The sequence below is a fragment of the Zosterops lateralis genome, assembly GCF_965231275.1.
Source record: "Zosterops lateralis genome assembly, chromosome: 1".
Classification (NCBI taxonomy): domain Eukaryota; kingdom Metazoa; phylum Chordata; class Aves; order Passeriformes; family Zosteropidae; genus Zosterops; species Zosterops lateralis.
Genome location: NC_139762.1, coordinates 14,368,657 through 14,381,632, shown reverse-complemented (window position 1 = coordinate 14,381,632; position 12,976 = coordinate 14,368,657). Strand labels below are relative to the sequence as shown.

Sequence of the window (12,976 nt, the reverse complement as noted above, 5' to 3'; positions counted from 1 at the left end):
GGAAAAGAAAGCAGTGTGAAGACTCAGCAGGCTTCCCAAATCCCAATAGTTCTGTCATTCAGATTTCAAAAAAAGGTCATCTTGTGAAAGACCAAGAAGCGAGCTGCAGGAAATGTCTTGTGTCCCTGTGAACCCGTGTGTCAGAGCCAGCGTGGGCTGGCACAAACTGCTTTCTGCATCTGGCCTTGGCCAGAGGAAGGAGTGGTGTTCATTCTCCAGTCATGCACTTTGGGGTTTTGGGTGTGGGGCTTTGGGTTTTTTATAGTCTCCAGCTCCTTCCTGGATAGAGGTGTGCCTGTTGTGGGTTTCTAGCAATTGTTTCCTATAAATACTTTTTAAAATGTTGTGTGCAAGCAGTGCTCTTTTTATAGCTACTCTTCATTCCTTGTCTGTGACAAAAACCTGCTAATCTGTTTTGCCTTTGGTTTGTTACTGCCTCCATGTCTTATGAGTTGTCTTGAAAGATTATTTAAGTGGTTTTAATAGAATTGTGTAGGCTGTGCCTTGGGGCAAATGAATTTGGGGTGCTAGAGATCATGTCTGTATTTCTGTTGAGCGTGGGTTCCTTGCAGAAGTGTTCTTGGAGTGTTTTCCTCCCAGAGGAGGGCTGTGTTTGGGTGCTGCTGCAGAAGGCACTGGCCGTCAGGGAGAGACTGCACAATTTGGTAATTGACCATGATGCTGGAATGAGACAAAGCACTCAGGTTCCTTATTGTGACCAGTTATTTGAACATTTTTAAAACAAGGAAAAAAATCCCAGACCAACTAAACCACCCAGAGTGTTTTTACCATAATTGTTTTGAAGTCTTTGAGAGTATTGGTGGTCATTTCCAGCAGCAGAAGACCACAGATGGAAGTGTTCCTTCAGGGTAGCAAAAAGTATTTGGAACATCAGTCTCCAGTTGCCCATCTGTGCAGGCACCTCGCAGTAGTTTCAGAAGGGGTGTCCATGTTCCAGTCTTTTTTTTTTTTTTTCCCAGTCTTTTTTTTTTTTTTCCAGTCTTTTTTTTTTTTTTTTTTTTCCATTATATCTGTATGGCTGGGCAATTTTTTTTGTGTCCCATTCTCTATTTTTCCATGGGTGCTCCCTGCTCTGTGGAGGGGGAGCTCAGCAGAGCTGGCTGGAGAGAACAGTGTGGGTGTTGGCTGTCTGCAGCTTACTGCCACAAACACTCTTTGAAACGTTAACTTTTCTCTGCATTCTGGGTTTGCTTCCCTTGGGCATTTTTCCATTATTAGAATGGTAATGGAAAACAGTTTCTGTCCTCTCCTGGTGAAATTGGCGTACCTTGAAGCAGCTATTCATGTCTTTCCTTCTTCAGGTTTTAGTAATAAAAGGTTTAAAGTCTCTTACATCGTGCTGCTCAACAAATTTTTCTGTGCTGCCTTTCTCTAATTTTCTTTAGATTTCCCTTGGTACCGTTTGCTCCTTTGTTTTGGCAATGTACCTCCATTTTAGCTGGAATGTGATCTCTTCTACTAGTAGCCCCAGATGTTTTCATCTACATTTATTTTTTTAAAAGGAGAAAGGAGCCTTGGTTCTTGTGTGAAGATTATTTGTAAAAACCACCAGATTTCTTTGGATGGATTTGTTTGATTTTTTGCTTTCGTCAGTAATTCTACTTGAATAAAATGAGAAATATTTTATATTTATATGAATATACATATATTTAATAGATTTTACTGTTGTTCTCTTTTGTTATAATTTCAGTCGTGCAAGGCTCAATATTTTACTTCAAAAACCTATCCAGCAAACACTGTGTATTTCATCTGTCTTATATTCAAGAATACTTCTTATTCTGAGTATTTTAGCTAGAGAAAAATTACCTTACATATGTATTTGTGACAAAGATCTGTTTGGTTTATGCCAAGTGTGGTGTCCTGTGGAATGGGCCATAGTGCTTGTCAGCTGGCAGGGACACATAGAGTTAGTGGGCCTTAAGATGGAATATATAAAAATATATTAAGTACTTTAAAAAATAAATGCTTCTGCTCCTAGAAAGGAAAATGTTATAACTAGAACAAGAGGGATTGCTGGTGGGGATAATTTTTTCTTTGCCTGCTTTATTTAAAGAGGGCTAGTCCCTGGAGTTCATGCCTGGTGTATAAAGTGTGTGGAATGTGCACCTTAGGTCTTGATTTGATTTTTGCCTTTTCCTTGGTCAGTATAGCTCTAATCAAAGTCATGGTGTCCTACTGAAACACTGTAGAGGGACAAACTGGGTTGATTTAGGTATTCAAAATTTGTCATCTATTTTTTTTGTATCTGGTATGGAATGTTTCCATCCTGTCTTTTAAATTTAGTATCTAATTTCTGTATAAGTATATTCCATTTTCGTCTGAAAAACTTTCAAAGTCCTTTCAGGCATCATGAAACAACTGAGCTAATTAATTTGTTTTCACTGAACTTTAGGGGCACTTTTACCTCATCAGAGAGATTTTTCAGGGCTTTCATATAGTGGTTAATTTTGTTTTCTTGTTCTGTTTGAAGCAGCCAGTATACAGAGTGTGCACTTAGATTAACACTGGTTCTTACCTTCTAGAAGATCATATTTTGTAGTTTGATTGTTCATTTCCACAGAATTGCAAATTTCCCATTTCTAAGAAGTGAAGCTTAGTGTAAGGACAAAGTTAAAGGAGTAGATTGAAAGAGAGAAAACCAGGTTGTTTTCTTTGGTTCAATGAGGCAATAGAAGTGATTTTTTAAAAGTGCTTCTGAAAGGACTTGGCTGAACTTCAATACACTGAAGTCTTGAGTCTCTAAAGAGAGCTCTCTGAAGCAGTAAATTTGTCCTCTGTCCATGCGTTTCACTGCTTGGTCAACCCTGAGAGCAGGCAGCCTGGCTTTTGTAAGGAAAACTAAAGATCAAAGGTTGGTGACATGTGCAAAGTAGTAGCAGATGATGGAAAGAATTAAGTCGGAACAGTTCAAACAAGGTATTAATAGAAGCTTTTTTTTTTTTTTTTTTTAAATATGGTCTGCAAAATGCCTACTTTTGAGGCTTCTGTTTTTCTATGTTTATTACAACTGTCTTCTTGAAGTGTTTTGTGAGATGAAGTCTTTAGCTCAGTTTATGGGACACAGCTGTCACTAAAGTGTTCTGCCACCCCCAGTGGAGAGGTAACATTATTTAATCTTAGCATGTTGAATTGCTGCTCTGAAAGGTAAAATGTTGCATCGAAATTGCTGAAAAATGTATTTGATGTTACAAAGTAGTATTCTGTGTTGGGTGGAAACCCTTGCACAACCAGGTAAATGCTTGATCAATTTATTAAAATGTTATTGGCTGCTGTTGAAGGCAAACTACAATAACTGAGCTTATTACACTAGTGCTACTGGCTTACAGCACAGCTTTTCATTTTCTTAAGGTACACTGCTCCCTTTATCTAGCATTTCCTCTCATATTATGACATCCATCTGCCCTGTGGAAGGTTTTCCTTGCTTTTTTCAGTTTTCATTTATTTTTTTGTTCAAATTCCCAGCTGTGGATAGGCACCCTTATACTTGCCCATCCGCAGTGTGTGGGGTAGTGGTGGACTCTTACTCAGTCTCCCTGGTTTGTGTGTGGGCTGTGTTTGTAGGGGTGCCAGTTTCTGGTTTATAGACCCTGACCATTCTGTGATTCTGTGAAATGTCTGATTTGATTTCACTGCACAGGCCCCAGGGTGTCATCCTGTGGCTGGCAGTAGTTGGTCGTGGTGCCCATCGCTGCCACCAGCACCAGCCCTCATGGCTGGGTGGGAGAGCTGTGTCTGAACTTACCACTGTGCCTTCAGTCTTCTGCTGAACTTCCTCACTGCTGTAGGGAATGTTTACTGCAGGCCAGATCTGCATGTGTACTGCCCCCTAGTTAAGTGAAAATGCAATTTCAAATTTCCTTGAGTCTTTTTTGCCGGATTGTGGCTCTCTCCAGAAGCAGAGACTAAGAGTGGCTCATGGAAGGGTCTCCTGGTGCTCTTGAAGGGAAAAATTAAAACCACATTGTTAAGCATGAGGAGAAGGACAGGGACATTTTCTTTTTCCTTAGGATAACCTGTTAATATATTTAATTTGTTTGCCAGCAAGCTGTTAGTCAGTGACATTTCCAGTTTTCTTAACTTCTTGAGCAATATGTGTTATGGATAAACTTGGTCCAGGTTTACAGTGCCTTGAACTGCTGCGAGTCATTTGGATCTGAGGTTTCCAACTATGGTTTTCTTTTTTCACTTTTCCACCAGTGCTTCTGTCCAGGTGAGGTCAAGTAGTGAAGGCTGGTTTGGGAAGGCCTCATGTGTCCTGACATGCTGTTCATGTGCCTATTGAGGGCAGTTATATAAAACCCTAAATAAGCAGGCACAACTTCTGACGCAGCCTTTTGCAGCCCAGGAGGAAGAATGTAGAATAAGGCTGATCTTAGCCTTCTGGATGTATGTTATAAACTGCATAAATACACCTCTAGCAAAAACCAAACAAATAAACAAAAAAAAAAAAACCCAAAAAACCAGCAGAGGGACTGGAGCTGTCAGCTCTTCATCACAGCCTCAGGGTCATTTTGGGCTTCCTCTGCATTTTTCCCACTGACCTGTGGTGGCTTCTGCTTCTCTGTGTAGGAGAATACCTGTGGGACAGCACTGTCTCTCACTTGCCACCTCTGTCAGTAAACTGGTAACAGAGAAGCTGCTTGGAGGTTTTCAGTTGGTGGTTTTTTCTGTAAGGATACTTTATTCTTGAAATTCCTTGTGCTGCTTCATTTTAACCCACTGGCGGAATAAACAGCCTCCTTTGCAGTATGTATGGCATAACATAGAAGTGGTCCTGCTGCTGGGAAAGCTTTATTTTCATCAAAGCTGCTGACCAGCTGCTACACAGTTAATAATTGGGATTGAATGGGAATAAAAGCCATAAAATTCTTATTTCCCTCATAATTGAGTAAGACAAAAAAAGTTTTATTTTAGAATAAAATCAGTAAAGGCTGGATTTTTTTGGTGGTTGTCTTGTTTTCTTTGTAGCTGAAGTTCTGACCTATTTAGTGCAAAAATGCAGGTGATATTTATGTGCTTATAAATATATATTTTAAGTATCTTGTCTTGAAATGAATGGCAGATAAATCTTCAGCTTTTATGCCTTTATCTACCCTGCATAATGTGAAACCTTTCTGTTCTGTGGTCAGCAACTTGAGTCATAAAAACGGAGTAGAACAGTAATTCCTTTTACAAGTCTTAAGCATACCTCTTTTAGTACGGTGTTAAACATTGTAAGAAAGCTCTTACTATATTGCATTGAGATAAAAATTCATTACTGTCTGCTTAAAATAAATTGTGGAAAATCGCCTTGCAGAGATCACGAGTCCTGAATTCATCTACCCTGATGAGATTGCACAAGGGCCTCTGTCATCCACAGCATTATTTATTTTTAAATGCACATCCATCTTATTCAAAGTCTTTCTCACCTCCCTCTATTATGGCAAGCAGCTGTTTTAGTCTGCAGAGCCTTTGGTGTTTTTGTAAGTGACAAACAATTATGTAGCTTCTACATGCATCTCTTAAAAATTTAACTACTGATTTAGTAATGAATATTGCCTTATGAAGATATGTACCTTTTCTCATAAAGGTATTGTGACCCATTTTAGTAGTTTGGAGGAGTGTCAGTGTAGTCTTTAAAGAGAAAATGAATTTTGAACTACATGTTTCTATATTGCAGTAGTTACTTCGCTGGGAACAGGAGGGTCAGTCCTCAGTGAGGTTAAAAGCTCACTAAGGTGCTTGTTCTGTCTTTAAAGTGATGTTTAATAAGCTCCTGGAAATGGTTGGTTTTTTGTGGGTGTTTTTGGTGGTTTTTTTTCCACTAGCAAACATATTAGAGTGGTTGCGAGTTCATAGGTGGCACATGTGATGCTTAATACCTCGTGTAAAGCTTGGATAATACACGTGTAGCATGCAGAAGTGATAGCAAAAGGGGATATCCTCAACACTTGGGTTTCTTAAATTGTTCTTCAGATTAAAGATTTTCACCTGAAATATCCTGGCCAAGGTTAAGTTTTCATTCTGCATGTGTTTTGTGGTATAGAACAGGAGAGTTTCTGGAGCTTTGAATAAACCTAGGCCTGTTGTAGATCTGGGCTGAGTGTTGCTTGCCCTACAATTAGTTTAGAACCCTTGTAAGTGTAAACCTCTGTACTGTTTTCTTTCCCAAAGCAATTAGTTGTTGAGTACATGCCTTTTGAATGTGCCCCTGATGAGTTCACAGGCTGTATGCATGTGATTCTGTCTTGTTTGTACCAGCCATTTGTGCCCAGAGCAAAGAAAACATCAGTAACATAATGTGGGACTTGAAGGATTTTTCTGTGCCTACGTTTATGTGGCAATTTATTTTTTTCCGCCTTCTGTTCAGTGTGTTCCAGCACTGAAAAGGGAGGTCTTTGGAGACTTAAATAAAATGAAGCTTTTTTGTCAGAAGATCCTACAGTGATAAATGCCTTAGAAATGTTGATAGGTATTGTGAAAAACTGCCTATCACTCAAAAAAACCATTTAGTTCTGCTCATTCAGTGGTGTGTAAACACCCTTAATTTAGCCTGATATTTACACACATGCTTTGGATAGAGAATGCTGGGAAATACTATTGCTTCAACTTAGTGCTAAGAAAATTGGTGGGGTGGGGTTCTAATAAGATGACCAAGTTGCAGTGAGCTGAAAATGGACAGAATTTTGGACAGGAATGTGGTCCAGTGTTTTGCTGTTTGACATAATTTTTTAATTTGAGTGATGCCTATGGAGGTGAAAACCTACATTTGCCTACTCTTTTATTTCTTCTCTCTTTTGTCTGCATCTTTTCAGCTTCCTCTGAAGTTTTTAGTGTTAGTGTCTCCAAGATCAAAGTCTTGGTGTAAAAGTGGGAGTGTATCTGATGGTATATAGCAGATCCCATCCTTAGGGATATGTAGGGAGGGGACAAGCACCTGAAGTGTTTCCTGAGCCATCTGCGTGCAGTGCTTGCCAAGACAGGAGACAGATAATAAAATTTGTATCATCAGTTTATAGTAATTTTGATGCTTGTCTCCATTTGCGTGAGATATATGAATTATATAAAGAATATATGCATAGCAGATGCACAGTTAAATGAGATATGCAGTGTGCCATCATAATGAAATACTCTTCTGTCTTTTTTTTAACGTGTGCTTTTGTCTGAGGTACCGTGCAGAACATGTGAAAGAGATGCACATGTTTGGTGGGTGTGTTCTGGCTTGCCAGGTATCCATGGGAAGAGTGCAGGGAGCTTGCTAGAGAAATCAGAGATGGAGGAGGCAAGGGTCAGTCAGATGGCTGGGAAGAAAAATGAAGGTGCTGCCAGCTGTCCAGGAGGAATTCAGCCATTTGAAGGGTAGTGAGCACGGGGAGGTCACAGAAACTGCAGACCGTGTGTGAGAGAGAACAGTGTGCTTAGAAAGGTTGGAGAGCAAATCCTATTTCCAGCCTGTATCTGGAATTCTTTTTCTCCTCACCAAAAATTCAGTTAAGGCAAACCCAGGACACAGCCACATGCTATCACAGTTTTCAATGTGCTTTTGCAAATTTACTCACCATCTTTCTGCTGTTCTAGGAACACAGCAAAATGATGTAATTGGTTTAATTCCATGTTAGTGAATTTTTTTTTTTTTGTGTTAGTTTGGGTTTTTTGAGGTAATTCTTCTCCAAATTGAGTTGATTTCCCTATTCCATGTTGAAATAACCCCAGAATAACACATAGGCAATAAATTAATTTCAGTCAGCTGTGACGGGAGCCTGAGGTGACTAGTCCATAATTTAAGCTTTATTTAGCAAGATGGGTTGACTGAGAGCCTAGCAAAATGATTTTGTTCTTTTTTTGGAGGAAAATTAGTAATATTTAAATGCAGTTCAGGATTATAGTCTGTTCTCTGGTCTCATGTAAGTCCTTATTGTTCTCAAGCAAAGCCCTTGAATCCTCCATTTTTCTAGGCCATATCCTTCCTTTAAGCTGCTTTTTTCTACAGTGCACTTACCCTACATAGCATTTTTCTATTTTAGCAACTGGATTTCTTGTGTTGAAAACATAAACATAGTGTGTCCTGTCCATGTGAGAGAATTGATAACGCTTCCCTTGTCCCAGCTGCAGCATCTGTACGGCCCTGCAAGGTTCCAAATGCTTCTGTTTTTCAGTCACTTGTGGTATCCTGGGTCGTCTCCTCTCCTTCACACTGAACCTTTTTGGCTGCCTGAGACCACGTGGCCCGTGCACTGAAGCATTGCCTGTGGACTGGGTGAGCTTCAGAAGTCACTGCCACCTCACCTCTTGCACGCTGTAACTGTTCCTCTGTTTTCCACAGTGCTGCAGCCCTTGAGTGAGCCCTGCCAGTTTATTTCGGACACTGATTTTGATGTTGGACATCCAGGTAGCTCAGCTGCTATAGAGTGGGCAGCCACTGATGCAGCTGCCTTGACTTTTTTTGGTGCTGCATGTGTTTCTGGATGGATGGAAGTGGGTAAAGAAAACTTAGGAAGTAACGGAACCTAGTGAAGAAATAACTGAGTACTCAGCGTTGATGTCAGGGGAATAGGGAGAAGTAAAGTTGTCTTCATTTCTCTTCTGCTAAGGAAAAGAAAAGAAAATGTAGTAAAGATAAAAAACTAAAGCCTGGGGGCAGGAGAAATAAATCCAAAAGAGGGAGAAGATAAATTATGTAACTTTGAAAAAGATACATCTCGGAGGAAAAAATTGAACTCTGGGGCCATGGAGTGGAAAACCTAGATTCAGAAAAAGAGATGTACAAATAGATAATGCTGTATGTTACTGTGGCATTACAGCTTGTGAAAAAAGAACATTTGGAAAGTGTAGGAAAATTCAGTTTCCAAATTTGTAGCACTAAGAACAGGTTAATGGGAATAGACATGTGGTGGTGTGATGTCCTGGCTGGTGATACAAAAGTACTTTATGTTGTGTACCAGCAACCAGTGACATAGAGGAAAACCAGATGCCATTAGTTAAGATCTCCCATGTCTTTGCTACTCATTGTATCTGGAGATTTTGTTAAACACAGATCACCTTTATGTCCTTGTTCCTACAGGATATGAGAATAAACATGAAATTGCTGTTCAGAATGAACATTTGTATTAAATAGCCTAATGCAATTTGCCTCAATTTTTCTAATTTGATCGGAACATAATTTAGCCTTCATCATAAAATTATTAGTGCCAGGGGACATATTTTAAAGATTGTAGGGAGCACTTAGGATCATTTTAATGAGATATGGATAAGTCCCATTAAACAATTGAACTAATCTTCCTGCCAAAACAGAGCATAGTATGCTATATGCAGATGTAGGAAGTGTTTCATGAGCAGCAAGTCCAATGGAGTTTCTGTGTTAAATTTAATTCCTTTTTTTTCTTAATAGGTGGTTGTTACTTGTATAATGTGCTGCTCTGCCCTATCTTCCCTCCATTTTCTGTCTTTGAATGGACACAAGTGCTGTCTCTGGGCTGGAAATGTCAAAGCCACCACCTCTTGACATGAACCATCACCACCTCCTTCCTTTTAGCAGGGTCTTTGATACACTGCTTTTCCTACACCAGCCTGCCAGCTTTCCCGAAGTATGCAGTCAGGTTGTTCTTTTGAGGTACTTAGCCTTCTACAAAATTTGTCAAAGTAGGTTTTGTGCTCAGAAGATTTCAGGGCAGAGGGCTGAGTGTTAGCATGGTTACATACGCCTGATTTCCTTAGGAAGTACGCTAAAAATAGTGTTAGGCTTGGATTTTTATCTGCAAGCCAAGACGCTGACATCATCTATTGTCTGTGAACCCTGTGTTGGAACAACAAAAATAAGCAAGTGTGGCACTTCTGTAGGTGTCACTTTAGAAAACAGAGAGCTGAGATTTCCTAACCTAGGTAGTAAGAGTCTTAGTACTTTCCTACTTAGTTTTTTAGCAACCTGCATTCTATATTTTCCTTTTTTGTTATTTGTTTTTTGTTTTACTTTTTCCCTTTTTCATCTTCTTTTCTCCCCTTTCTTTTTTTTTTTTTTTTTTTTTTTTCTTAGTACATGACGACTGTTTTGATGCAGTCAAATGCATAGGCAAATTGTTGCATATATAAATACCCTGTAATCACTGTTTCATGTTTTGGTAGACTTCTTGGGCCTTTGGGCTAGGTAGTCTGCTCTGTGTGCCAAGAAATACTTTGCCAAGTGACCTGAGTTTCGCTGAGTTTTGAAGTGTCTCTTTGGAAGCTAGTTTTAGAATTACGATAATAATAATAATAACAACAACAATAATAATAATAAAAACTGCCTGCCTGTCTGCAGATAGTTCATACCTCTCCCTGTTTGCTTTTCCCAAATCCAGAGCCACTTTGTGTACGTACCTACTCTATTGCCAAGAGGGATAAAGACAGTTGCTGTTTGAGCAACAGTCATTGTACAAATGTTTAGATTTCCATATAATTAGACTTTTTGTCCAATATCTTCTATGAAATACCTGCTAGTTAACAAACAATTGAAAACTTTTTCTCTTCAAGGGAAGTTTATTTGTGAGAAACGTAGCACTTAGTGGAATAAGCACTAATGTAATACTGTGTCAGAGACAGATGATTTGGATGGTTATTTTCCTGGGTTTTTTTGTTTTTTGTTTTTTCTTTTTTCTTTCATTTCTATGTGGATAAGCATGGATTTGAGTGGAAAAAACCTCACAGGAAAATGAGTGCTGATTGCTATTTAAGAAGAACTGGAGATTAACGAGACTAACAGCTAAGCTGCTTTATTTACTTGGTAAACACACAGAGGTGTAAGAGAGCACACATTAATGAATTTGAAGATACAGCATAAAAATTGTTCTGGCAATACCATGTGTTTTGTTCTTCATGCAGACCAAACGACAGTGGTCAAACATTTCCCTGTCCCAGTTGAGATGTTGATCAGTTGATGTTAAGACTTGACTTGAGTAGTGTTTATTCAAAATAAGTCTCTGTAGTTACTTAGTAGCATAGTATGTTTTCCAATTTACAGACAATTCAAAAGTGTTTTAAAGGATTGTGTCATTTATTTTATTTTTTGGAAGCTGACAGCCAAGTAACTTTTGCTGTCATACATTCTACGCTTGAATTTTAAAGCAGGAACCACTCATTTTCTTGAACATCTTGCTGCTTCCGACAGTAAAAATATATATTTATTAATTCTTGTCTTCTGGAGACAATGACTAGATAATCTAGAAAGAAATAAACATTTAGAAGTTCTTACAGGGTTGCACTTGTAATGAAAAATTTCAAATTCAGAGTAGTTATTTTAAAAGTTATTTAATTTCTTAATAATACATGCTCCATTTCTTCCTATAGTTCAGTGGGGATTTATTTACTTATTTATTTATTTGTTTATTTTCATAGAATAAAAATCTTATTTGGCTAAGAGTCTTTTACTTCAAATGACTACTTCAATAAAAGAAGTTTGCTAAGCTGGAAAACCAGAAGAGAAGAACCTGTTTTTAAAATTATATAGTGGTCAGCTGTGAAGCACAGTTCCTGTTCCTTTAATTTTTTTCTGTAGAGGAAGTTCAGTGTAACAGTTCTTGAACATGTTATGAAGCAGATGGGCAGGGGGCATCCTCTGTATGGATTGTATTAATGTGTTCAAAAAATACTAAGAGCCAAAAATTGAACACTTGAAAAATAGGAAATATCAAGAGTTAAAGTTGCCTTTCAAGATTAATTCATCTTGTTATTCCTCTCCTATTATTCACAATCCAGCAGTGTGGACACTTTTTTGCCTTATTCAGTAGCATGGGTCACCTAATGGACCGCTTTTCAGTATCTTTCTCATTGTTTGTCACAGACCCAGGTCTCCTACTAATCAAACCTTGTTCCAAGGTAAATGACAGAGTAGTGCTTGTGGACACAAGCATTTTTACTTGTCTTCCAAGAGTTTTGTCAGATTTATCCTTATAGTGCAGAAGGTGAGCTGATATACAGAATAATTTTGGAAAGGCCTGCTAATTCAGTCTTGTTTCTAATGGCCCAGGAACTGAGTTTACAGGTTCTGTGCATTATGTAGTGGTTCTTGTTCTTAGCACAGCTGCTGTTGTTGGTTGAGAGTTGCAGCTCTTTTACTTCAGCAGTTTTTTAATGCGGCCTTAGGAAGAGTTGGACATAGAATGACAGAATCCTTTAGGTTGACCTCTAGGATCATTGAGTCCAACTGTTAACCTAATGTTGCCAAGTCCAGACATGCAGCCCATGAGGAACTTACAGCTGTGGATTGCCTCTGTAAAGTTTGGGGTTTGCCTGGCAGCAAACAAGCTCTTTCTGGAGACAGAGGAGCCTTTTTTTCTGTCATCACTAGAGACTGATTTCTCTTTACACAGTCCACTGCACACCTTGTTTTCTGTGACGAGAGGAAGAGATCCTTCAGCTAACTGCTGTCTTCATTTGGTGCTGCAGGTTTGTTCCTACACCTGCCTCTTTTGTGTGTAGTGGCTCAGTAACCACGGGGCAGGGGAAGTGTGCACTTAGGGTAAATAAAGGCTGTCCAAATGAAGGAAGCTTGATGAAGGCTGCACACAGACCAGACTCCTTGGGGTTGTCTTGTGACTTCTTGTGAATTAGTGTATCACTGGCATTCTGATTGCCCCATCTGGGAGCAAAATTTGCAGTACTTGATCATATCATCAGTCTGCCAGCTTGGGAACTCTTCTTCTGCAGTGTCCACTCGGTACTTTAGGGTTCAGAGCAGAATAAATAAATGGTCTCCATGGTAGAATGTCTGACAAGTCAAGGGAAGCAGTGTCCTGGTTTAATGTCCTGTACTGAGGTGCTGACATTTCCAGTATAACATTCCTAACCATAAATGTTATTAGTGTTCAAGGTATTATATCTGCCTGAGTTTTGTGCTGCATTCATTTAGTTTAAGTAGAACATATGTCAGTGTAGTGACTGTCATACATAAGGAGGATAAATGGTGTTAGAAATTTTGTTACAGAAGCAAATATTAAATGTGATT

At 39.0% G+C, this 12,976-nt stretch overlaps 1 protein-coding gene across 4 annotated transcripts in view; it reads left to right on the top strand.

Moving 5' to 3' along the window:
• CCNY (cyclin Y) overlaps positions 1–12,976 on the top strand; it is a 118,641-nt gene that overhangs the window by 33,501 nt on the left and 72,164 nt on the right. Inside the window, exon 1 of one of the 4 annotated variants that reach the window (XM_083860293.1) lies at positions 2,919–2,937. The exons of the other annotated variants lie outside the window; for them this stretch is intronic. The gene's annotated coding sequence lies outside the window, so the exon portion shown is untranslated. Of the gene's footprint in view, positions 1–2,918; positions 2,938–12,976 lie in introns of those variants that run through there. 4 annotated transcript variants of the gene reach the window in all.